We start from the raw sequence: 24,039 nt of genomic DNA on the forward strand, positions 1-24,039 counted from the left end.
AGGTAGGTAGGTAGGTAAATCTGTCAAGTACTTCCTTTATAGTTTTTACCCCCTTTCCAGTTTGTGAGATAGCAAGTATGTCAATGGCTCTAGCTGGTTTCATTTAATGGCACTGACACCTATTTTTGAAGTCTGAAGAAGAAAACAACAACAACAACAAAACATTCTCCAGCAGAGATACAGAGGTGTTACTAGAAGCCAAGCTGGGTGACTGCCAAGTGATCTCATAAGGTAGTATTTTTCCCTGATAAAGTTGCTATACATCAGAGCTTGGGCAACACATGCTTAAATACAATTGAAAAAAATTGAGTTCATAAGAAGTGATCAGATTTGAGTATCCTGACTCATACTAACTATTTTCAAAGGGAATTGATATATAAAGGATATCACTTTGATTAACAAGAAAAATATAGCTGAGAATACAACCCAGACAGGTAAATGTTGATTGAGTAGGAGTCAGGAATAGGGAAGTTTTGGGATTCTCCCAGGTAATGAAAGCCCACTATGGAAACTGAAGATGCCATTCTCCTTACATCTAGTGTACAGACTCTTTATGCCTCCTCACCACCCCCCTCCCCAACTCTACCATCCTTAGGCCCACCTTCAACCTTGAATAAGAAACTAGACATACAGTAACAGGAATTCTGCCAAATCCATTCTAGGCTATTAGCTTCAGTGGCGGTCATATCCAGTGTGGAAAGGTAGCAATTTTAGAGTTATTTTCTCATGTCCTGTGCCAGTGATATGGACAGTGAGAGCAGAGGCTTTCTCCCACGAGCCAGGGGCAACAGTGCTGTGTTGATTGTTTTTGCTGTGTGATGTTGCATGGCATTGCCTACAGAGATACCACCTACCCGTGAGGCTGTCTGTCTGTGTGCCGATCTGCCTGTGTATATAGGAGGTAGTGAAATGTAAAATAAGTAAAGAATGGGCTAAAGCATTTCTCTATAATATCTTTTTTTTTTACCTACAAAGAAATTGGAAGCTGTACAGTTTTGGAACTTGAATAAACTTCAGAAATAATTTCTTGTAATTCTTACCACACTAGCTAGAAAATGAGTTTTACCTGCACAAGGGATTGTACCTTATTAACCCATCTTGATGTTCCTCCTTGCCCCACACAGTGCTGAGCACTGGCAGGTACAAAATAAGAGTATTTTGAATGAGGAAACATCTGGTTCCTTCATGGAAAGCATTTGGCAAAATAACTTCCCAGGCTAGTAGACTTCATTAATTGACTAAGTTAATGTTCTCTTTTCATCATATCTTATATATGACCTCGGAGTTCTTGTCAACACAAAATCGCCTGAAGTTAGGATGAACATGAAACAATTTGCCATTTCTGAAATCTACCATTGTCCATAGAGATGAGAAAACTGAGATTTAAAATTTAAGGGGTGCCTGGGTGGTGCAGTCAGTTAAGCATCTTCAGACACTTGATTTTGACTCATGTCATGTCTTCATGGTCGTGAGTTCGAGCCCCATGTTGATCTCCACACCAACAGTACAGAGCCTGCCTGGGATTCTCTCTCTCTCCCTGTCTGTCCCTCCCTCGTGCTTGCTCTCTCTCTCTGTCAAAATAAATAAATAAACTTCAAAAAATGTCAAATATTTTGAGAAGGGGTTCATGGCTAGTTGGGTGGCAAAACCAAGAATAAAATTTAAGCTTTAGATTTGTAGACTAGTATTTTCCACTTTTTCATACTGCATATTTATGTTTTAACGGGTCTAGATAGTAAAGACCAATGTTTTGTCTTTAAAATTGAGCAACCTTAATATACTTAGCAAGTGAACTAAATGAAAGAGGGGTCCAGGAAGCCATATAGCTTAAGTAAAATAAGGTATTTAAGAGGCTAAAATGGTCCAATGTGCTGTTGTCACATCGATATAAAATTGTCCAGAGACACTAAAGGGAAATCTCATTAAGTCAAAACACTGAATTGTTTATCCTTGGACTAGTAATAAGAAAGTTTATTATAGTAAGAGCCACAAAAAAATGCTAATTGAGGGGCAACTGGATAGCTCAGTCAGTTAAGCCTCCAACTTTGGCTCAGGCCATGATTTCGTGGTGCTGACTACTCAGACCCTAGAGCCTGCTTTGGATTCTGTGTCTCCTTCTCTCTCTGCCCCTCCCCACTCACACTCTGTCTCTCTCTGTCCCTGGAAGATAAATAAATATTAAAAAAATTACTTATTTTTAATTTTTTGAAATGTTTATTTATTTTTGAGAGAGAGGGACAGAGCACAAGTGAGGAAGGGGCACAGAGAGAGGGAGACACAGAATCTGAGTCAGGTTCCAAGTTCTGAGCTGTCAGCACAGAGCCTGACGTGGGGCTCGAACTCATGAACAATAATATCATGACCCAAGCTGAAGTCAGACACCCAATCAACTGAGCCACCTAGGCACCCCAAAAAACTTTTTCAAAAAATGCTAATAGAAATATCTAAACCAACATGTCAATGAAAACGTAATATTTCAAGTGCTCTTAAAATTTTTACCACATTTATAATTCCCTTTCTTTGGAAGCTGACAGCATTTTCCTGATAACCATGCTTGTTCAATGTGGACTTGGCCACTGATTGGAGAGGAGATAAATACTTGAGGTATGCTGAGCCTTACTGAGGATTTTGGAAGTGTGGTCTCTGAAGAAAAGTTGGGGGTTGAACTATACAACTGGTATGGTTTTTGACGGAAAGCCCTTAAAACCTCCTAATGTATTCTCTGGGAGTGTCTTTCTCCACCTTCTCTAAAACTTAGTTGCTTAGTCTTTTTTTTTTTTTTTTGTAATTCCATGGTATCCTTAATAATTCATTTTCGTCTTTAAACTTCCTTGAATAATTTCATTACTCAAAACAAAATCTAACTCCTACACCTAAAACCAGCTCACCCTGTTGATTTTTTATCTCATGCACCTTGTATTTCTATTCATCTACGTTACTTCTTAATGTGGACTTTCCTGGAACCAATCTTTGGGCCCATTTCATATTTGAACCTCTTCCTTGGTAGTACCATCCATCTCGTGGTTTCAAATATGATCTAATTCCAAAATTTAAATCTATATTCCAGACCTCTTCCACCTCCAGGCTCATAAATCAAAATACCAATTCATCCACTCAGATGTCCAACAGATATGTCAATGTTATCATGTCCAAAACAAAACTCTTAGCCTAGTTTCTACAGTCCTTCCAGCACACTTAGTAATAACTCCATCTGCTTGGTATGACCCTCTGTGATGTTCAACTGTGTCTACCTTCAAAATAATGTCCCAAATCTGATGACTTCTCAGCAACTTCTCTGCTTTTATTCTTAGTCCATTCTACCATCATCTCTTGCTTATTTTCTCCAGTAGTCTTTTTCCATCCTTGTTTCTTTTTAGGCTATTCTCAGCCAAGCAAAGATGATGATCTGTTAAAAATTAAGTAACGGGCACCTGGGTGGCTCTGTCGGTTAAGTGTCTGACTTCGGCTTAGGTCACGATCTGTTTGTGAGTTCGAGCACCGTGTGGGGGCTCTGTGCTGACAGCTTAGAGCCTGGAGCCTGCTTCAGATTCTGTGTCGTCTTCTCTCTCTGCCCCTCCCCCACTTGTGCTCTGTCTGTCTCTGTCTCTCAAAAATAAATAAATAAATGTAAAAAAAATTAAAAATGAAGTAACATCATGTAAGAGATGAAAGTCAAGGTCTTAACAATCTTGTTTATATCTCATTATGTGGCCTACCTTATCTCTCTGAGTTATCTTCTACCTAGATCCCCCTTCCTACCTTTCTTCCAAATTTGCTAGCTTTGCTCTTGAAGTTGGCCAGGCATTCTTCCCTCAGAAAAGCAGTCATTGCTGTTTCCTTTGCCTGGAATACTCTTTCTCTAGCTGGGTAGTTTGATCCCTTCTTCTTGGTGAAACCTTTGGAGACCATCTTATTTGTTTTGCAACCTTCCCCCATACCTCTGGGATTCCCTACGCTACTTTCTTGCTTTCTCCACAGCATTTATCTTCTAGCATATTATATATTTTAGGTACTATCTGTCTTCCCATTAGAACTTAAGTTCCACACGTGCAGGAATTTTGTCTTTTTTTTTTTTTTTTCCACTGCTATATCTCTATTGCCTGTGACTGAATCACTTGCTGGTGTATTCTTTTGTCAAAATCTGAGACATTTCTCTTCTTGGTTCCACTGCAGACAGTTAGAGATCAGGTTTTCTATAAATAATTTCATAGTTCAAAACACTGTGGGGAACGGTATGGAAGTTCTTCCCAAAATTAAAAATAGAAGTACTATATGATCCAGTAATTCTGCCACTAGATATTACTCCCCCCAAAAGAAAAACATTAATTCTAAAAGATATAGGCACTCTGTTTATTTCAGCATTATTTATAATAGCCAAGATATGGAAGAAACACAAGTGTTAATTGGTAGATAAATGGATAGGAAGATGTGGTACAATGATGTACTTCTCAGCCATAAAAAAGAATGAGATCTTGCCATTTGCAATGACATGGATGGACATAGAGGGTGTTATGCTAAGTGAAATAAAGCAGAAAAAGGCAAATACCATTGATTTCACTTATATGTTGAATATAAAAGCCAAATGATAAAACAGACTCTTAAATATAGAGAACAAAAACTGGTGGTTGCCAGAGGGGAGGTTGGTGGGTGGGGGATGGGTGAAACAGATAAAGGGGATTAAGAGGTACAATCTTCCAGTTATAAAATAAATAAGTTATGGAAATGAATAGGACAGCATAAGGAATATAGTCAATAATATTGTAACAACATTGTATGGTGACAGTACAATGGTAACTAAGTGTATTGTGGTAAGCACTGAGTAATGTATAGAATTCTGTGATCAATATGTTGTACACCTGAAACAAATATAAATTGTTAATTATACTTTAATAATTTTTAAAAAATAAGAATTTTATGAGTATGTTTTATCTAAGTAGTCTACCCTGACATTGCCTCAATTTAGCCTAGATGGGTAAGTTTATTTTATTGTTAAGAATCACTGGATCTGAGTAGAATAGAGACTTTGGACAAACAGACCTAGGTTCTTATTCTGTCTCCACTTCAACTTAGTAGCCATTAACTCATCATTCAGCCTCTCTAAGCTTCAGATTTCCATTCTATAAAATAGGATTAAAACTATATACTTTTTTGTTTATTTGAAGATTAGGGATTATTTTTAAGGTCTTGCACATTGCCTGGACACATAATAGAGGTTCACTTAATAAATGGTGACAGTATTAGTAGGAGTATTGGAATTTTATTTCCTAGTGATAAATCAGAGTTAAAAAAAATATGTGTGTCCTAAGGTTGTACATTTTGAATTAGGGTCCAGGAGGAGTAGAGTGACCCTTGGATCTCAAGTAAATAAGGGTATTTTCTAAGCCAATTTAACTTGATTCAGATCTTCAGTTTGCCATTTTCTAGATGAGTGATTTGGGACAAATTATTTATTCTGGGCCTCAGTTTCCTCATGTTTAAAGTAATGGGCATCTGGGGCACCTGGGTGGCTCAGTCAGTTGAGCATCCGACTTCAGCTCAGGTCAGGATCTCATGGTTCATGGGTTCAAGCCCCACGTCGGGCTCTGTGCTGAAAGCTCAGAACCTGGAGTCTGCTTCAGATTCTGTGTCTCCTTCTCTCTCTGCCCCTCCCCTGCTCTTGCTCTGTCCCTCTTAAGAGTAAATAAACATTAAAAAAATAATAATAAAATAAAATAATGGGCACCTGACTCACTGAATTGCTATGAGGATAAATAATTACTGTGAATAAAATATTTAGAATGGTGCCTGGCATATTATAGGCATTCAGTAGGTATTAGCTATTCTTATCAATAATAGAATGCCAGAGATCATGCCAGTTTTGCACATCGTAGTAAACCCAGCCTTCTAGCCCATAATAGGCCCTTAATAAATATTAGTCAGATAAACCTATTAATCCTGGTACTTTTAACTGGTCAATGTTATAAATACACAAATATGCATTCTTTTTCCGTATTAAACATATTCTCTAGAGCATATACTGGGTAGAGTCTTGGTGGACCTACTAGTAAATGACTTGCTTTTTTCTTACCAGCTTCACAGAGCCCATGATTTAAATTTACATCTCTGGAAGAATAATTATAGATTACTAGTTAGGGGTCTTTGGGGTTACTTGAGAATAGGACATTCATAAAATGTCAAGTATGCTCATGCCACAGATTCATCGTGTTGTACTTCTAGGAAATGGCTATTCCTCACCATCACCTTGTGTGGCCTGAGACATGGGATGACCGGCTTTTTATCCCTTTACTTTTACCCTTATCAGTCCACTGGAAATAATCTATTTTGAAAAGATGAGGAACAACAGGCTATGGAATAAATTAGCATAAATAAAGAAAACCAAAACGTGATGAGTGTTAATAATAAGGCCTCAGTTGGATTAAACATTAGATGAAGCAACATCCAGAATATGAAGGCTTTGGGCTAGGGCATCTCTCCTGTTTCTCAGAAATGAAGGCAGCTCATATCAGCCATTTACTGGCACTAGATACCTTCTTGCAGGAAAAATGTATCAAATGTAGCTAGCGTCTTCACACTTGCACTGTTTCCTTATGAAAAAAAAATCCATAGCCCTCTTAAGAAATAAAATTAATATTAAATATTCCATTGGCTGAATCCCATGCAGACACTAATGGGAATCTGAAAAGAGCCTTGCTTTGGAAAGCAATCTTGAATTACTTTTTTTTCTTTTTATAACATTAAAAAATAGGATCTGATTCTCATCTCTTTCTCCCCTATGAATCTATCCTATATTTTTAAAATACAAATGGACATATTTAGATAATTTGTGGAAAATTGAACAATATAGCTCAGTTTTCCTAAAAACCTTATCCAGCTGAATAGGCAGCCATAACATAAATGAAAGCAAGCATCAACATCAAATATGAACGCCAAGGTAATAATATTGCCTGAAACTTCATCTCTAATTTCTGCTGGTCTACAAATCAGCTTTATTATTTAAGTTCCTTTATTATATTTATTTCATCAATGTTATTACTTATTATCAGTTATTATCCATTACAATTAATAATTAAAAATAATAAGCAACCAAACAACACTGATTCTCTCTTAGCTTGTTACCACTTTGATACCCCTATCTTTTAAGCTGTACCTCTGCCTAACCGGAGTTTCTGACTTTTCTTCCTGTGATGGTTTTAGCCCTTCCGTACAGAAGCTAGCAATTATCCATAGTGCATTTTATCTTTTCCTTGATGGACTATTTCTCTAATTAATTAAATATTTATTTGAATTATCCTTGTTACCCTGAGTTACAGCCAGCTGTACTCAATGTCACCTACTGATTGGGTGAACATATTTTTAATGCTTTTATTGAAGTCTAGTAAGGAAAAAATAATTATTTGTGTTCTAGGAGTATTTACTTCCAAAGAAGATTCAGAGAATAATCCTTTATGCACAATAATCCATTTATATAACACCAGCATTTCACCATCAAAACCAAATTAACCAACCTTCATCAAGTGCCTCATGAGTAGATCAATTTGCTAATGTGCCAATCATTACAATTGTAGCATGTTCCAATAAGAAAAACTTCTTATCAAACTAGATAATTAGCTGTGCTATTATAGTAAATTTGGAATACCCCCAAACACAAATCAGATAAGTTTACTCAGTATTATGTTGTATGAGAAAAGGTTGAAGGTGAAACCTTTTTAGGAGTACAGAGCATTATGGTTGATTTCAAATATTTGGAGTGCTCTCCTACAAATGAAGGAATCATCATATTCTGCATTGCCAGAAAGAGCAGAATTAATACCAAGTGGTGACAGACACATACTAGTAGAATTATTTCATTATCCCCTGAGTTATTTCATGAACAGTTTCTTTTTTTTTTTTTCAACGTTTTTATTTATTTCTGGGACAGAGAGAGACAGAGCATGAACGGGGGAGGGGCAGAGAGAGAGGGAGACACAGAATCGGAAACAGGCTCCAGTCTCTGAGCGGTCAGTACAGAGCCCGACGCGGGGCTCGAACTCACGGAGTGTGAGATCGTGACCTGGCTGAAGTCGGACGCTTAACCGACTGCGCCACCCAGGCGCCCCTCATGAACAGTTTCAAGAAATTATCATGAAGGTGAGGAGTGTAGATTTCTCAGAATTTAAAGAACAGTAAGCAGGAATGGTTCAATTTCCTTGTCAATCCAAGCATCTAAAAAGTGACATGCAGATTACTTTCTGAGGCTCTTATAGAAAGAAGCCTCAGTTTGAAGTTTCACTAAATTACCCTCATGTTTCCTTATACCCCTCGTAATCCGTGGGTCTATGAAGTATGTCATCTACTTTTCTTGTCTCCAATCTCTTCCATTTACTCTTCAGTCTCTTACAATCTATGATCTTTAAGCACAACCTACTTTTCTTACTAAAGTTACTATGTTAAATTGCATTAATGGTTCTGGTTCTTCACGCATTCTGTATCTACACTCTTTGCCACGTGGCTTTGCGGTTACTATCACTAAAGAGATATATTTCCCTGCCCTTTGACTTGAGTTTGGCTATGTGGTTTGCTTTGTCTGGTATGATATTAGGAGGCACATGGCAATAAAAATCTTAAAAATTTCTGTGAGATTGGGCTTACCTCATGCCTTTATATTTCCATGAGAATAGCTTTCCAGGGCTAACCTACTGATCCCAGGAAGAGGATGAAAGGCACATGGAGCAGGTCCGAGACATCCACACTGTTCCTGACCTATACCAGTTGATGCACATCAAAGCTAGATTTCCTGAAAATAAATTATTGTTGTTTAAGCTGTTGAAATATTACATGGTTCATTCTGTATCTTTTTAAACTGGCAGCTAACTGATACAAAGATCCCTACTTAAAAGTGGGGTGCTGGCATATTAAATGCTTAAAATTGTACTAAATATTAAAATGCTTAAATGTGACATGAGTCTTGGGACTAGCAAGTCAGTGATAAGGAAACAATTAGAGGAGGCTACATAAATGACAGCCTATATTATGTAGTGATGAAATTAGTAAAATTGTTATAATAACTATGAAGACAGAAAATGTACTTGAATGTTTGCACTTGGGCAAGTAGAACTCTAGGCAAAATGTTGAAAGTATATTCTATTTTCTTTTACTTGTGTTTGATATGCTACTTTTAAAAAGATATGAGCTTAGGAAAGTAGTGAGTAGATTGTAAGCAAAATTTAGAGGGAACATAAGGTCCATGACCTGCTGGGTTGGGAAATAAAAGGTTCTTATCTCTAACCTTTGTAGGCAACAGAAGAATCTTCAGTTATGATAAATCCTGAGGGTAAAGATGAAATCTGAGTATAGCTTACATGTACAAGCTCTCCAAATAAAGACCAACTAAAGGTTATGACTATAAGTCTGTAGTCAGAGATTATAAGACTTTGGTAATACCTCTGAAAAATTTAGGTTATAGTACCTTTTAGACTCTCTTAGTCGGACTCGAGCTTTTAGGAAGGTTAAGGCTATGCCCCACAGCAACCTATGTGCCCCAAATACATAATTAAGTCTTAGCAATTTTATCCTACATGGTAGCCACTAGTCACATGTAGCTATTAAAATGCATTACAATTAGATATTTGCTTCATCATTCATACTAGTTACATTTTAACTGCTCAATGGCCACATATGGCTAGTGGCTACCTTATTGGACAGTACAGATAAAGTATATTTCCATCATTTTGAGTGCTGTAGGACAGTTCTAGTAGAGCTACCTAATAAAAAGCTACTAAATGTTTTAGAGAACTCAATTAAATACTAGACAAAAAGATACTGAGACTATTCAAAATATATGAAGATCATTGGACCTCCAACTTTCTTCAGGCAGGAAGTTTTTCAGCCATAAGAAATGCCCTATCTTACAATGTTCTCCTCATTAGTAGCCAGGGAGGTGTGATGGAAAAGGATGTTTCAGAAGTCAGAGCCATGGAGAACAATGAGCCATAAAAAACAATGTACTGGGAGCCACTCCCAAAGAGCAGAAATAGTGTCTAATGAAGAAACACTCCCTACTCTAAGAATAGGAAAACCAGCAACTTTTTTGGCAGTGTGATTTTACAATTGTAGTGCTCAAATGGCTATATCACTTCTCTCTCTGTCTCTCTCTCTCTCTTAAGTTAAAGCATTTACCACTCTTATCTTGCTCCTGTTGCACCATTGCATGTTGGTTTGCAGAGGTAGGTAATTTATCTTTTTAGATAATGTCTTCAAATGAAGGGAACTCACATTTGAACTTGGTTGATCACAAGATACTGGTAGAGATCAATGCATGATTGGCTGGAAATTTTGTGGTTCTTGAGATAAGGCTTAGTGTATTTTGCCTGTGAGATGGACAGGAATAATTGTGCCTAGGAAGGCAGACTACATTAGGTTGCTTTATTGGCCCTAATGCTACACCTCTCCTGTTTCCAAGTCTTTGCTCTGTGACTTTCGAGTTCCTACAATGAAGGAGATATAGTTCCCCTTCCTTTGATATTGGATTCAGCCATATTACTTGCTTTGGCCAATGAAATGTTAGGAGTTTAATAAGACCGAATGCTTGGAAGTGCTTGTATGATTGGGTTTATCTTCCGGACCTCTGTTATTGCCATGAAAATATTTCTGGACTAGCCTGATGGTTCCAGGAAGAGAATGAGCATATATGCATGCCTTTAGCTGAGATCAGACTAGATCAGCTGATCTTCCAGCAACATGCAGATCAATGAGAATCAATGATTATTATTTTAAGCAACTGATTTGAGAGTTGTCATATTGAATTTGTGTGTCAGTTGCAAATGGATAGAGTCACCAATGATCTCTTGTCTATTAAAGTCAATAAGCACTCCTTAACCTTTATCTGAATCTCTCTGCATTTGTTACTCTTGATTGTGCTCTCTTCTTGTTACTTGTTACTTCATTTCCATGACCCATTTTTTCCACCTACCTAACTTTATGGTTGCTCTTTCTTAGCTTTTCTTTGTGGGATTTCTTTCTCTGTTTGTTTTTAAATTCAGGCTCTCTTCAACTTCAACCTTGTACTGTTTTCACTGGTATGCTCAGTGGTACATCTATCTCCTACCAACCTAAAATGCCTAGATATCCATTTCCTACAGAATCTTCCTTTGCTCTAGAATATTTAACTATTGATGGGCTTCTTCAACATGGATTTGTCTAAACATAAATTCCTTATCTTAATCCTTAAATATGTGCCACTTCTTGTGTTTGTTAGCTCAGGGGATAGCAGTATCACATAACTCATTGCTCAGGCAAGGAACCTGGCTGACTTGAATCTTTTTTCTCCCTTACTTTTCACATTTAATTAACTGCAAAATCCTATCAGTTCTATTCCTTAATATATTTATTTGCATTCACTTCATTTAAACATTATAGGCTCTACATTTTTTAGGTCCCTGTTATGTCTTGCCTAGATTTCCAATTTTATATTTATTAAAGCCATTGTTCCCCCTTCTATCAAGCTGATAGCTTAGGTTAATTAAGTTTCTTTGGAAAATGAGAGAAATCATCTTTGGGTAACTAAAGTTAAAATGTAATATGTTTGAAAGAATTGGAAAGATACATAGACATTTAAAGAAAAGTATTTTAAAGAATTAAATTCAGAACAGATATAAACAAATTTCTATGTTTTTTTTCCTTTGATTGGCTGAGGTTAGGTGTTTCTTTCCTTCAGAGTGATGGTCATAGAATAGTGAAAGAAAGGATGTGATAATTGGACCCTCCAAAGACCGTCAGTTTCTGAGGGCAAAATAGTTGAAGTATACTCATATTAAGATTGCACACGATGAGGTAGTGGTCATTTGCAAGAGGAAACTGGAGTATTGTTAGGAAGGAGAAATGGATGCTGGGTGGTCCTAAGGAGATAAATGATTATTATCTTTTTCTACATTTTCCTTATATTGCTTCAACACTTTTAGTATCTCTTTATGTCCTCCAGGATAAATCCCATATTCCCTGCAATGACAGGTGTACATGTTCCTGATCTCTTTTCATGTCCTCAACCTCATAGAATTCTGTATAATCTCAACCTCATAGAAAACTATCATCAAATTCAGCAGAATAGTCAGATTCTAGTAAGTTGTATTCTTATCTGGTTCAGGGTACTCCTGCTACCTATTAGATCTGCTCCCAGCTATCCCTAGCTAAATATGTCTGGTCATTCAGAACTCCTGTTAACATCTATCTCTTCCAAACACTGAGATTGCATAGTGTGTCTCCCATGAGCTCATATAAACCCATATGGTTGATTCTAGCATAAGACTTGCCATACTGAGTTTTATTTGTCTTAGAGAAACTGGATTGATTCCTACAGACACTTGAATTCCCAGTGACTCACACTGGTGGGCACATAGTAGGCATTCAGTAAATTGGTGGGAAGGTCAAAAATATGTTCCTTATTTGTCAGTAGATTATTTGCAAGCACCATTAAAATGGTAGTAGCATTAACTACATGGCAAAGATGCAAGATACAAAGGCTTGAATTAATGAAATCCACCCACTCTGGCCTCATAAATCACACCGCTACATCGTGTTCCAGGTTCCACAGGTGCAATGCTTACATTTAATTGCACTGATCAAACTCTCCTTATGCTGAATTCCTGTATATATCATCCTCTGGGTAGGATCAACTGAGCAGTTTCAAATCCATTTGTTTCAAAATCCCAAGAGGACTCTGTGTTCTTGTGTGACTTTGTGTTACTTCCTGATGACTCATGGAGTATAAGAGCAATGAAAGTAGATGCTGCGTAAATAGATTCTCCTGGGGAGAAAATTCTTCTTTAAATCAATTTAATTTTCCAAGTTTCTTGAAATGTGAGCTAACATGTTGCATCTTTCTTTCAAGAAGCCCAAACCTCTTTGCAAATATTTGGTCCCTTATTCTTAAAGCATTCTTAAAGCCTAAGGTGACTGGTTTCAGCTTCCAGTTTTCATAATTCCCTGCAGTTTGGTAGGCATGTGAAAGACTAGAATCCATTTGTTCTGCTTTCATAGCAGATCTGTTGTATATTAGGAAAATAATAAAAGCAAATGGATACAAATAAGAGCATGTTTTTGCTACAGAACTGCATTCTTTCCCATATACTGTCTTATTATATTTATTCTATTAACGTGGCATAAATGTGGAAATAAAATGACTGGGGACACAGAAGCATAAGAAAAAATAAATTCTGTTCGATCAGGTCTCCAGGCTTCTTCTCCTGCTTATAGCCTCTAAAATATGTTGTTCTCCCACCTACATTTAAAATATTGGCTCATTATCATTTGAATATCACAATGGGTATATTGGCAAATTCCTCTCAATTTTCCTCTGGCTAGTAGGCTTTAGAATAAGAATGACTCCCAACTGACCAATGTTATGTTTTGAATACACGTTGTAATGAATCAATTTACACAGGTGAGCATTGGCTTCCCTTAGTGACTTGATTTTCTGAATCCTACCAAATAAAGGTCAGAATTCATTAGCTTGACTCTATACCTTTTGCTATGAGATACTCTAAACATCTCTCTTTGTTTTAACCAAACACCTTACAATGTGTATTCATTGAGTATTAGTCCTTTAAAATATTCTGGGAAGGAAGTAAATTTCATAGTAAAACAAGTTTGTTTATAGCTGTATACAATATTACTCTCTTAAGAATTCATAATGCAAATTAGCATATTAAAAGCTCTGAGAAATCTTTTAATAGGGAAACTAGTTCCATTTTGTTTAACCCATTGTTTTCCAAACTTAGGTAATTACAAATAAATTCCTTTTTTCACATACTTCTTTAACTTCCTCAGGAAAGAGTTGCATTCCATGAAATGTGTTCTGGAAAGCTTTGCTTTAGCCACACTGAACTGTTGCCCAGCAGTTTCCTATGCCTATCCAGTCTCTCACACTGGAATATCTCATCCATCATTTTCAGTATTCTTCAAAGCTGAATCTGTGTGCCATCTATCCTCTTGCAAGAATTCCCTGGGCAGATGTGTCCCCTCTCACTTTAAACTCCTTTTTGTTTTTTATGCATATTCCTTTAATGGCACTGCTTATTTTCTATCTTCAACAGTAAGAAAACAAGTTTAAATTACTTTCCCTGGAATTTGGGGTCCTTGAGGATAGAGCCCAATCTTAATCATTGGTCTATCATCTAAAGTATAGATGCTATGTCAACTATAGTGCTTATTCTAGAACATAAATGCTGTTTAACAAACAAAAAACCAAATGAATGAACATGTTCACAAATGATTAACTCTTTACATAATTAATCAAATGTCACTTTTAGTGTTAGGCTAGACTCAACCCTATAAAAGTTTTGTTGATATGCAAAATGCCTAAATATATCATTTAATGACATTCATACTTGATTGACAGTTTAATTTACATGGAATCAGCTATCAGTTAGTAGACTTGACCCTCCATTTCAGCCCTGATATCATTGCATGTCTTTTTCATGAACATAAATCTATAAGAACCAACACCTTACCTGGCTCTTGGTGGTTTCCTATATTAGGCTTCTCTTACTTCTGTCTTTGTTTTCAATAGAAAGAGTCTGTTCCAGGAACATATGGGTCCTCATCAAATGAATGCATTGTTTATTCTTGTCTTCTTGATGCTTTCATTCTATACTCTCTTGCCTTGAATACTAATCATGGAGCCATACCATTTTTAAAGCCCTCATTCCAATCATGTGTTCAAAATGAAACCTTGATCACTCCAGTCTTCTCATCTCCTTTGACACATAAAATAACAGATCTTGGCTTATTGGTTAGTTAAGTTTTGTTTGGCCATTCCCCAACAGATCTCAAGCATCTTGAGGGCAGGGACATTTTGCTTGTTCTTTTTGTGCCTCAGAGAACAATAATAATAATATTAAGAGATAGCATTTAGTGAGCACTTACTGTGTCTTAATCACTGTTTTTGACACTTTGCACAGATTGACTTAGTAAATTATCACTAATCTGAGGCACCAAGAAGTCAAATACTTTGGCCAAAGCAACACAACCAGTTTGTGATTTAAACTCAAGTGTTATGGCTTTGGAACTCACATGCTTAACCACTGATTGGTTAGTTGAAATAGGTGATTTCCAGTTTCTTAGGCATTATAAATTATGTGCACCCAATACATATCTGTTGGAGGAATTACATTGATAAAATGTTTGTTATCATATATTATTTTTTAAAAATCCTATAAGAGGAGAATTTTTTAATTTGACAGGGTTAAATAGACATACCAAAGAAAGAATTGAAACCTATATCCCTGTGAAATAAATTCCTATCTCAGCCCAGATATATTAAGTGCATAATACAAAGGCATAACTACACAAATAAAACCAATAATATTTGAAATGAATAAAACCCTCTATATATACTTTCAGAGAAACTCACTAAACTTTGTTAGGGGAAAATGGCAGGCATTTCATAACCTCAGAGAAAGGAATGTGTTTTAAAGATTTTAAAGGGGCGCCTGGGTGGCGCAGTTGGTTAAGCGTCCGACTTCAGCCAGGTCACGATCTCGCGTTCCGTGAGTTCAAGCCCCGCGTCAGGCTCTGGGCTGATGGCTCAGAGCCTGGAGCCTGTTTCCGATTCTGTGTCTCCCTCTCTCTCTGCCCCTCCCCCGTTCATGCTCTGTCTCTCTCTGTCCCAAAAATAAATAAATGTTAAAGATTTTAAAGAGCAAAATGACTGTTTACAGAGAAGCTAAACATACCAGCTGTATTAATCATTAGCAAATTTTGTCTCCATTTTTAATAAGAGGTTTTGTTGTGGAATGAGAGAATGTGTTAATGAAGGAGCTCGTGAGAGTGCATTCTCCTACATTGGCAGAGATCATTTGACAGGGTTTCTAGATTTCGTGGGATTGAGTTTTGCTGACCTCTTAGATGAATTTGGTAGACAACTGAAGCATAAACAGATTTCAGAAGTTTAATAGGCAACACTGCTCATGGCAAAGTTTGGGAAATATTGAAAGATTAATAATGAGTCTTCACTCATGACACAAGTCATTGGTTAGACAACTGCATATGAAAAGTGTTGATAAATTGTTGATTTTCCTGTAATGTTTAACCCCAAAGAACACTGCCTATACGTCAGTGATCTGGAGTTTCTACTGCAGTGCCTTCCTTCCCAGGAACCTAAGAAAGCTACACCAAGGGTCTCTTTATTATTAGGGCCCTCCTCTGACGTTTTACACTGATAGTTCTGATAACTGGTTATCTGTTAAAGAATCCCACTAAAATGTTAATGTTGAATAATGTCTTAATGTGTTCTCTCTTTCCGAAGTATTTACATGTAAAGGCTGGACTAAGGGTGCATCGTCTTGGTCCCAAGTGGCCAATCATTTAAGGTAGTAATTTAGTCATCAGTGCAGGCCAAAGGGAATTGAGTGTTATATTTTTTACCAAATTTATAAGACATTATGTAGTGTGTATGTGTGTGTGGGGGGGTATGTATTTGTGTAATAGTTTCAGAACTCCCTTGGGCTCTCTTTAGCCTCTTGTTCTCTGCACCATCCTCCTCTGCAAAACTTGCCTTCTGGAAAGACTCTAATGCCAGTCATTTATAGCTTAATGCAAATTTAAGCATCAGTATTTCTCTCTGGTGGCATCTGAATTTTAAGTCTAATTTAAAAACAAGAGGTTCTATCCACAGTAAAAGTTGTTTTAGTCACTCTAATACAAGGATGAAGGAAGTAAAATTCTGGCTCTCCAAAATATCATCTGTACTGGATTTAGTAGTATTCTCCCCCAAATTCATGTCTACCCAGAACCTGTGAATGTAACCTTTTTTTTAAATAGAACCTTTGCAGATGTAATTAAAATGATCTCATTACTGGATTAAGCCCTAATCCAATGACTAGTAGACTTATAAGAAGAGAGAAATTTGGACACAGACACAAAAGGAAGATGCCATGTGAAGACAGAGGCAGGGATTGGAGTTACTGCCAGAGGCCAAGGAATTCCAAGGATTGCTGGCAACTACCAGGATATAGGAAGGGTCAAGAAGGGGTATTCTCCTAGAGCCTTCAAAAAGAAAAATGCCATGCCAGTGCCTTGCTAACAGACTTCTAGCCTCCAGAGCTGTGAAAGAATAAATTTATGTTCTTTAAAGCCACCCAGTTTGTGGTAATTTGTTATAGCAGCCTTAGGAAACTAATTGTCCTTTCAGCAGGTTGTTTGGATAATCTAAGCTGAATGTATTGTTTGGGTACTGTATGTTTGGGTACTGTATGTTTGGGTACTGAATGTATTGTTCCTGTACTGTAGTAAGGGAGGACACTTCCCTGATAGAGTTTTGGTAGCTTCTTGGAGCAGGGAGGGGAAAGTTATCAGGATATTTTTGGGATTTTTGAAGATGAGTCTTTCAGCAAGTGGGCTTGATTAGCACTGGGTAAAGATTATGTTATAGTTGTTGGGTAATTGTGGATAGCAAGACAAGAAAGTTGAGATAAGGAGTCACAAGGACTTGGAGTATAAACTGCCATTTGAGCTTTCTGATGAAGAGTCAATGTGTCATTTAGGAAGTTCCTAGAATGAACAACAAAGTTCTTAGCAATTATTATCTTCTTGTCAAGAGATTCCTGGAACAGTAAATTATGACAATCAAGTACATGGAATAGTGGTCATGTTAATAAAGACAGAAAGCTGTGTGAGTATTGATGGTTTCTTTTTTAGGTACCAGAAATGAGTCGTCAGTGACCTATTCTTCATGATCTCATATAAGCAGCTGCTGGGAGAGACATTTCATCCCACAAGCCATGACTTCATCAACTATTTTTTTATAATGTTAGCTCACTAGATCATGCCTCTGGCCAATTTTCAGGTGTAAGTATTTGGTTCTGGAGTGTTCAGATCTAGAGAAAGCAAAATACAACCATGTCTTAGTTTGGGTAAGACTTTTAAAGAATAGAGAGGGCTATCTCTGAGCACTTTTCACTTGTCCTCTGTGAAGGGAAAATGGCCTTCAAGATCCAGTTTGAGTTTTACCACTTCTGGAGTATGGCCCAGGCAGAAGTACTTCCTCTTTCTTTTGTGTGCCTTTGGCCCATGTAAGCACATTTTCTGTAGAGAATATGTGTTAAAGTAAGCTAACTGCTATAACAAACAATTCCTAAATAACAATGACTTAGGATGATAGGTATTTATTTCTTACTCAGGGAAGCATTCAGTGTAAGTACTTGGCAGATAGCCTGATGAGCAGGATTTCTAAGATTCACATTCCTTCCACCTTGTGACTTGGCCTTCCTTGAAGTTCTCTGAGTTCTATTTATCAGCAGGTAAGGAAATGAGAGAGAGAGAGTATCCCCTGTGATTGGTTTTCATGTGTCAGTCTTAAGGTTACAACCATCAAACATCATTTCTTTCCATATTCCATTGGCAAGAACTCAGTCACATGACTTACTTAACTGTAAGGGAGTCTGGAAGCATAGTCTGTGTTCCCAGAAAGAAAAGGAAATAGTCACTTATGCACACATAGCCTTTTATTACTTTTAACATCATATTGTAAATATATTTATATATATATAGGTATATATAGATAAATAATATCATGTATCATAGAACTTTTTACATCATATTATAATTAAAATATTATTTGCTGCTGGGGTGCCTGGGTGACTCAGTTGGTGAAGCATCTGACTCTTAGCTTTGGCTCAGGTCATGATCTCACATTTTGTGAGATAAAGCTGTACATTGGACTCCACACTGATAGCAATAAGCCTACCTGGGATTCTCTCTCCCTGTATATCTGACCCTTCCCTGCTCAAGCTCACACACACACACTCTCTCTCTCTAAATAAATAAACTTAAAAAGCTAAATATTATTTGCTGCTCTCTCCCACTCTTTTACTGCTCATAGCAGCAGAGTAGTAGTTGCCTAACAAATATTGATGGAATGATTATGGTAGTGTTTAGACTCAAAAACTATTTTATATTTTTAGGTTATATAGAACCTACTAACCGTATTTTCAAAATTCTTGCTGAATAAAAAAAATTGACCAAGAAATAAATCACTTTGAATGTGTATGCAATTCACCCACCCAACACATTCTGAAGCACAAATTAAAGCCTCTTTTCTTCATGCTATCTTCACACTGCTATTATTTGAGCTAGACCTGCATGCATGCTGTTATTATGGGATTAATTTCCTCACTTAAGTTTTACTGGAAACTGTTTTACTGACTACTATTAAGAGTAACGTCAAACACTTTCGACTTGCTCCATTAAGCAAAGCAACCATTGCTTTTAGCACTTTCCTTATGGTTCTTGATACATTATGTTTTTTCAAAGAGCTCATTCCAGTAAGACTGAGGTTAGCTCAGATGTTCACTTTAAATGAGTGGTTTTGATCCATAAATACTGTCTAGGAATATTTATGTGGGAAAACATTCCATACTTGAGGAAATCTATATTAAGCTTCTGAGTAGGAATCTTGTTACTAATGATTTTCAGATATTAAAAAAATGCCAAAAAGTATGTTTTCACTGTACTGTTCAAGATTATAATAAACGCAACTTGCATTACAATCATCAATAAAATCTTATTCTATATCTGATGCCACTCAATGTGGGTATATAAAGGGAAAGATACAGAGTTGTTAAGCGAACAAGTCTTTGAAGTTTGACATTGATGATTTACCTCTTAGCTTTGTTACTTGAGCTGCATGATCTTCGATCTTAAACATTCCTCAGCCTCTGTTTCCCTCTGTGTGAAATGGAGATAAAAAATAGTACCTCTTCCACAGTAGGAATGTGAGAATTAGGAAGTTAATTATATAATGCATATGAAACACATATACTACATCAAGAAGTGCTCAATAAGTTATTTAAAATTTCTTCATTAGTAAGTTCATTGAGATCCTATTGTGGCCCAGATATTATGCTAAATACTTTATGGACAATTGTGAACTTCTTTTGTCCTATCAATAATCGTTAGGCAACAAGTATAGAGAAATGGCTGGGACTCTTAGTTAATGGTGGGTTCAGGGTCTAAGAATTTCCACACTATAGCTGCCGCTGTCATTGTCTCCACAGGGTTTACAGCCCATCTGGAGAGAAAAAAACTCAGTGGCATGAGAGTTAATCAAGTTCTTTCTACATGTCAAGCATTTAAAAAATCTTTTGTGCACTGTGAGTTCAATGCTACCATTAGCCCTATTTACAAATAAGGAAAGCAAAGCAAAACAAGTTTAAGTTATTTTCCCAAATACATATATCTAATAAGTGTCCTTAAAAATCCCAAAGGTGGGATTTTAACCTAGGCAGTTTAGTTTATGAGACTGCTCACTGTAAGAACACACAAGTGCTACAGCACAGATATATCATTATCTACAGCATATTGCATGGAACAACAAAAGGATGGGGCAGTCAGTTATATATTCTGGAAGGAATAGAGGTAGCACTTGGCTGTATAGAAAAGAGAAAGATGCACAGTTCAGGAAGATGGACTAGCATGATCAAATAGTGAAGTTTGCAACATAAACACTTTCTTTCCATTACAGTAAACAGAACTGTATATTTGTTGATAAAAGTATCTGAACACTGAGGCACCAGCTTGGAAAGACAGAGCTGTTGAGCACAGTATCCCCAGAGCTTTCAAGCTGGAGGTGGAATTGAGTAGGCAGATATTGAAAGAAAACACGGAAAACTGACAGGTAGAGTTGGCTCAATCTATTAGTTTCTTGAAATCCTTTCAAGGGTCATCATTAAATGATGAGCTCATTGAACTTCACATGAGTATCCATGGGATAAAGAAAATAAACTCATATCAAAAAGTATATTGGAAAAGGCCAAATAAAACTGATAATGGAAATAGCAGTGCTCTTTAACAAACTTAAGGTTTTGAAATGGTTGTACAAAGTCATGAAGCTAGTTGATTAGTCCAGTGATCATCTTATGCCCTGAGCAGTTCAATGAATAGTTAACTTTTATTTTCAATTTTAGTTTATTTGTCTTTAAGACTCTTGCAGATGTTTTCAGTCTCCACTTAACCTCCCTATTTTGGAAGGAAATTTACCATAGCTGTAGTTACCTCAGCAGTGTTTTCTCTTAGAATTATCGCCCAGTTGAAATATCAGATACTAAGTCTTAGGTCCAGTTTACATCTACTCTCTGATGTATCCTCACAACTCTTTTCTCTCTGTCCACAGAGTTCTTACCAGAAGAACATCTTGGTGATCATTCTCTTGAGTAATGAGTTAATTCTCCTTATATTCCTAGAGTCAAAACACTAACCAGTACAATAAATTCAATTTTTGAGAAATTAAGGACTAAGAAGGTGTGTTATCTTTGTTTCTGATAGTTTGCTATCTCGATCAGTGTCATAATTAGGCAATGTTAAGGCATGGTGAAAATCATTACCACCATAACCATTACCATTAATTGGCATCATGACACCATCAATGACACCATCAATGACACCATCATCTTCACCATTCATAACAGGCTTCCTAACTGTAGTTGCAACTGTAGTTGCCAGAATCTTTACAGGTCCTAATTTTTTCACAAGCCTCATTAGGAGAAAAATTTTAATTATTATTTCCATTTAACAAACATGGAAAGGAGGCTTAGGTAACTCATGCAAAGTCACGTTTCCTTATAGAGGAGAAAAGCTGGGGGTTTTCCACTTTGTGGAGGAGAAAATATGGGATTTTACCAAGGTTTACTTTTCTGATTTTTAGTTTTCCTTTTTATTCTGCATTTTAGTCTTTTTCACTAGCCTTAATCTAGAACCCTGGTCCATATTCCAGGGAAGGATATTTCTCATAGCCATAAATTAAACTAGCCATCTGTACTTTTGGTGTTTTAGTGTAGATAATGCCTTCAGGGAACAGTGTGTATGTCTCAGTGTTGTCCTGTGCATTTTAGGTTATTAGCAGCATCCCTGGCTTCTACCCACTAGATGCCAGTAGTACCTCCCCAGTCATGGCAATCACAAATGTCTCCAGACATTGCCAAGTGTCCCTGAGGAGGCAAAATCATCCTGGTTGAGAACCACTGAGTTAACACCTTGGAAACTATTAGCTTCTCAGAAATAGAGGAGTTATTTTTCCCAGGGGTATGTCCAAATGACTGATTTCAGAACGATGAAAATTTTAGGCAATTCTAAAGACCTAAGATAAGCCGGTTTTAGGTGGGGGATAGATGCAAGTGCTGCTTCTTGATGCTCTTAAAATGTATTTGTTTTGTCCAAGCAGTCACAAGGTAAATGTCAATGCAGATATTAATATAATGTAAAAGAAGTGAAAAACTAAACACAGTGGTTGTCCAAATATTATATCCTTGCTTGCTATAGACTTCTCTCATGTCACTCAAAATGTTATTGAGATCGACTTGGTTTAACCAATTCAATTTTGAAAAACAACTATTTTAACAAAAATAGAAAATCATATCACACATTAAAAATAATCACCCATCTCCCAAAATAACTGTATTTTGCATTTTGGCCCGTTTACTTCCATGTCGGGTTTTGGTTTTGTGTGTAGCATAATAATAGTACCTTTCTCACATGGCTATTATACTTCTTATTCAGTGTTTAGCATATTGCCTGGCACACAGTATGGACTCTGCTTATTCTTGCTATTTCATTGTTATGATCTTTGTAATTATATTTTATGACAACTTTGCATCATGTGAATGTGTCATCATTTAACTTTCCTCCTATTATAACATTTAGATTAGTTCAAAATATGATAGATTACTTTTGAACTCCAAGCATAACTGTTGAATTAAGTTTATAAAATAATAGCCATTTTATGGTTGCTTCCAGATTAAAAAGGGGAGATGCCTTTTTTCAAAACCAGGCAATTAATTAGTGAAACAATATCTTCTTGCATTACCATCTGTCCACTCTCCTTCAATTTGACCTTATGGCAAAGATAACTGTTGACACAGAAAGGTATTTGTTGATTAAGTTCAGGTAGGATGTGTTGTGCATTCAAACTTTCCTCTAGGAATGATCGCATTACTTGTAAAGTATTTGGGTGTTTTGTGCTTTTTTTTTTTTTTTTTTTTTTTTGGCTCAGCTGTGGCAATCACAGAGAAACAAAATGGTTGTCACTGACCAAGGTGGAAAATGAGAATAGCTCCAGGAGGCTATTCACTTTGGAATTTACTCAACAGCTTGGATATTTGGCAAGTGAGATGTGAAGTGGCACCCCAAACCAGCAGTTTCTCAGCTCCAAGCTTACTGGGTTTTACATTTTTTTAATGTTTATTTATTTTTGAGAGAGAGAGACAGACAGACAGGCAAGGGAGGGAAGGGAGAGAGGGAGACAGGGAATCTAAAGCAGGCTCTGCACTGTTAACATAAAACCCGACCTGAGGTTTGAACCCGCAAACCGTCAGATTATGACCTGAACCGAAGTCGGGTGTTAAACTACTGAGCCATCCAAGCTTACTGGGTTTTGATCACTAATGGCTATGGTTCTGGAATGGTGTCTATATCCCTAAGTTAATGGCAATTACAGTTGACCCTTGAACAATATCTGGGTTAGGGGCACCAGTGACCCGTGCAGTCGAAAAACCACATATAACTTGTGATTCCCCCAAAACTTAACCACTAATAGCCTAACATTGACCAGAAGCCTCACCAATAGCATAAACAGTCGATTACCACATATTTTTATGTTATATGTATTGTATTATATGTATTGTATACTGAATTCTTACAATAAAGTAAGCTAGAGAAAAGAAATAGTTAAAATCATGAAAAGAGAAAATACATTTACAGTACTGTGGTGTATTTATCGATAAAAAAAATCCACATATAAATAGACCCATGCAGTTGAAACCCATGTTATTCAAGGGTCAACTATATTTGCATTAAATTGTTTTTTTTTTTTAATTTAATTCTGGTATAGTTAACATACAGTACTGTATTAGTTTCAGGTGTACAATTTAGTGATTCAACAATTCGTTTTTTTTTCTTTTCTTTTTCAACAATTCTTTATTGCTCAGCAATCATTGTGATACATGTACTCTTAATTTCCTTCAAATATTTTGCCCAGTCCTCTACCCACCTTCCTCTGTTAACCATCTGTTTGTT

The 24,039-nt window shown here is 36.6% G+C and overlaps 1 long non-coding RNA gene across 3 annotated transcripts in view; it reads left to right on the top strand.

The window, feature by feature from the left end:
• The window catches only part of LOC123380554, a 71,238-nt gene extending 49,260 nt beyond the window's left edge, over positions 1–21,978 (top strand). The window contains exons 2-5 of one of the 3 annotated variants that reach the window (XR_006586481.1): positions 17,671–17,820; positions 20,028–20,123; positions 20,495–20,647; positions 21,143–21,978. This is a non-coding gene — a long non-coding RNA (uncharacterized LOC123380554). The remainder of the gene's footprint in view (positions 1–17,670; positions 17,821–20,027; positions 20,124–20,494; positions 20,648–21,142) is intronic. The other 2 variants (XR_006586480.1, XR_006586479.1) reach the window with 2 other exon arrangements.
• The last annotated feature ends 2,061 nt before the right edge of the window (positions 21,979–24,039 follow it).

Source organism: Felis catus, chromosome D1, assembly GCF_018350175.1.
Source record: "Felis catus isolate Fca126 chromosome D1, F.catus_Fca126_mat1.0, whole genome shotgun sequence".
Lineage (NCBI taxonomy): Eukaryota > Metazoa > Chordata > Mammalia > Carnivora > Felidae > Felis > Felis catus.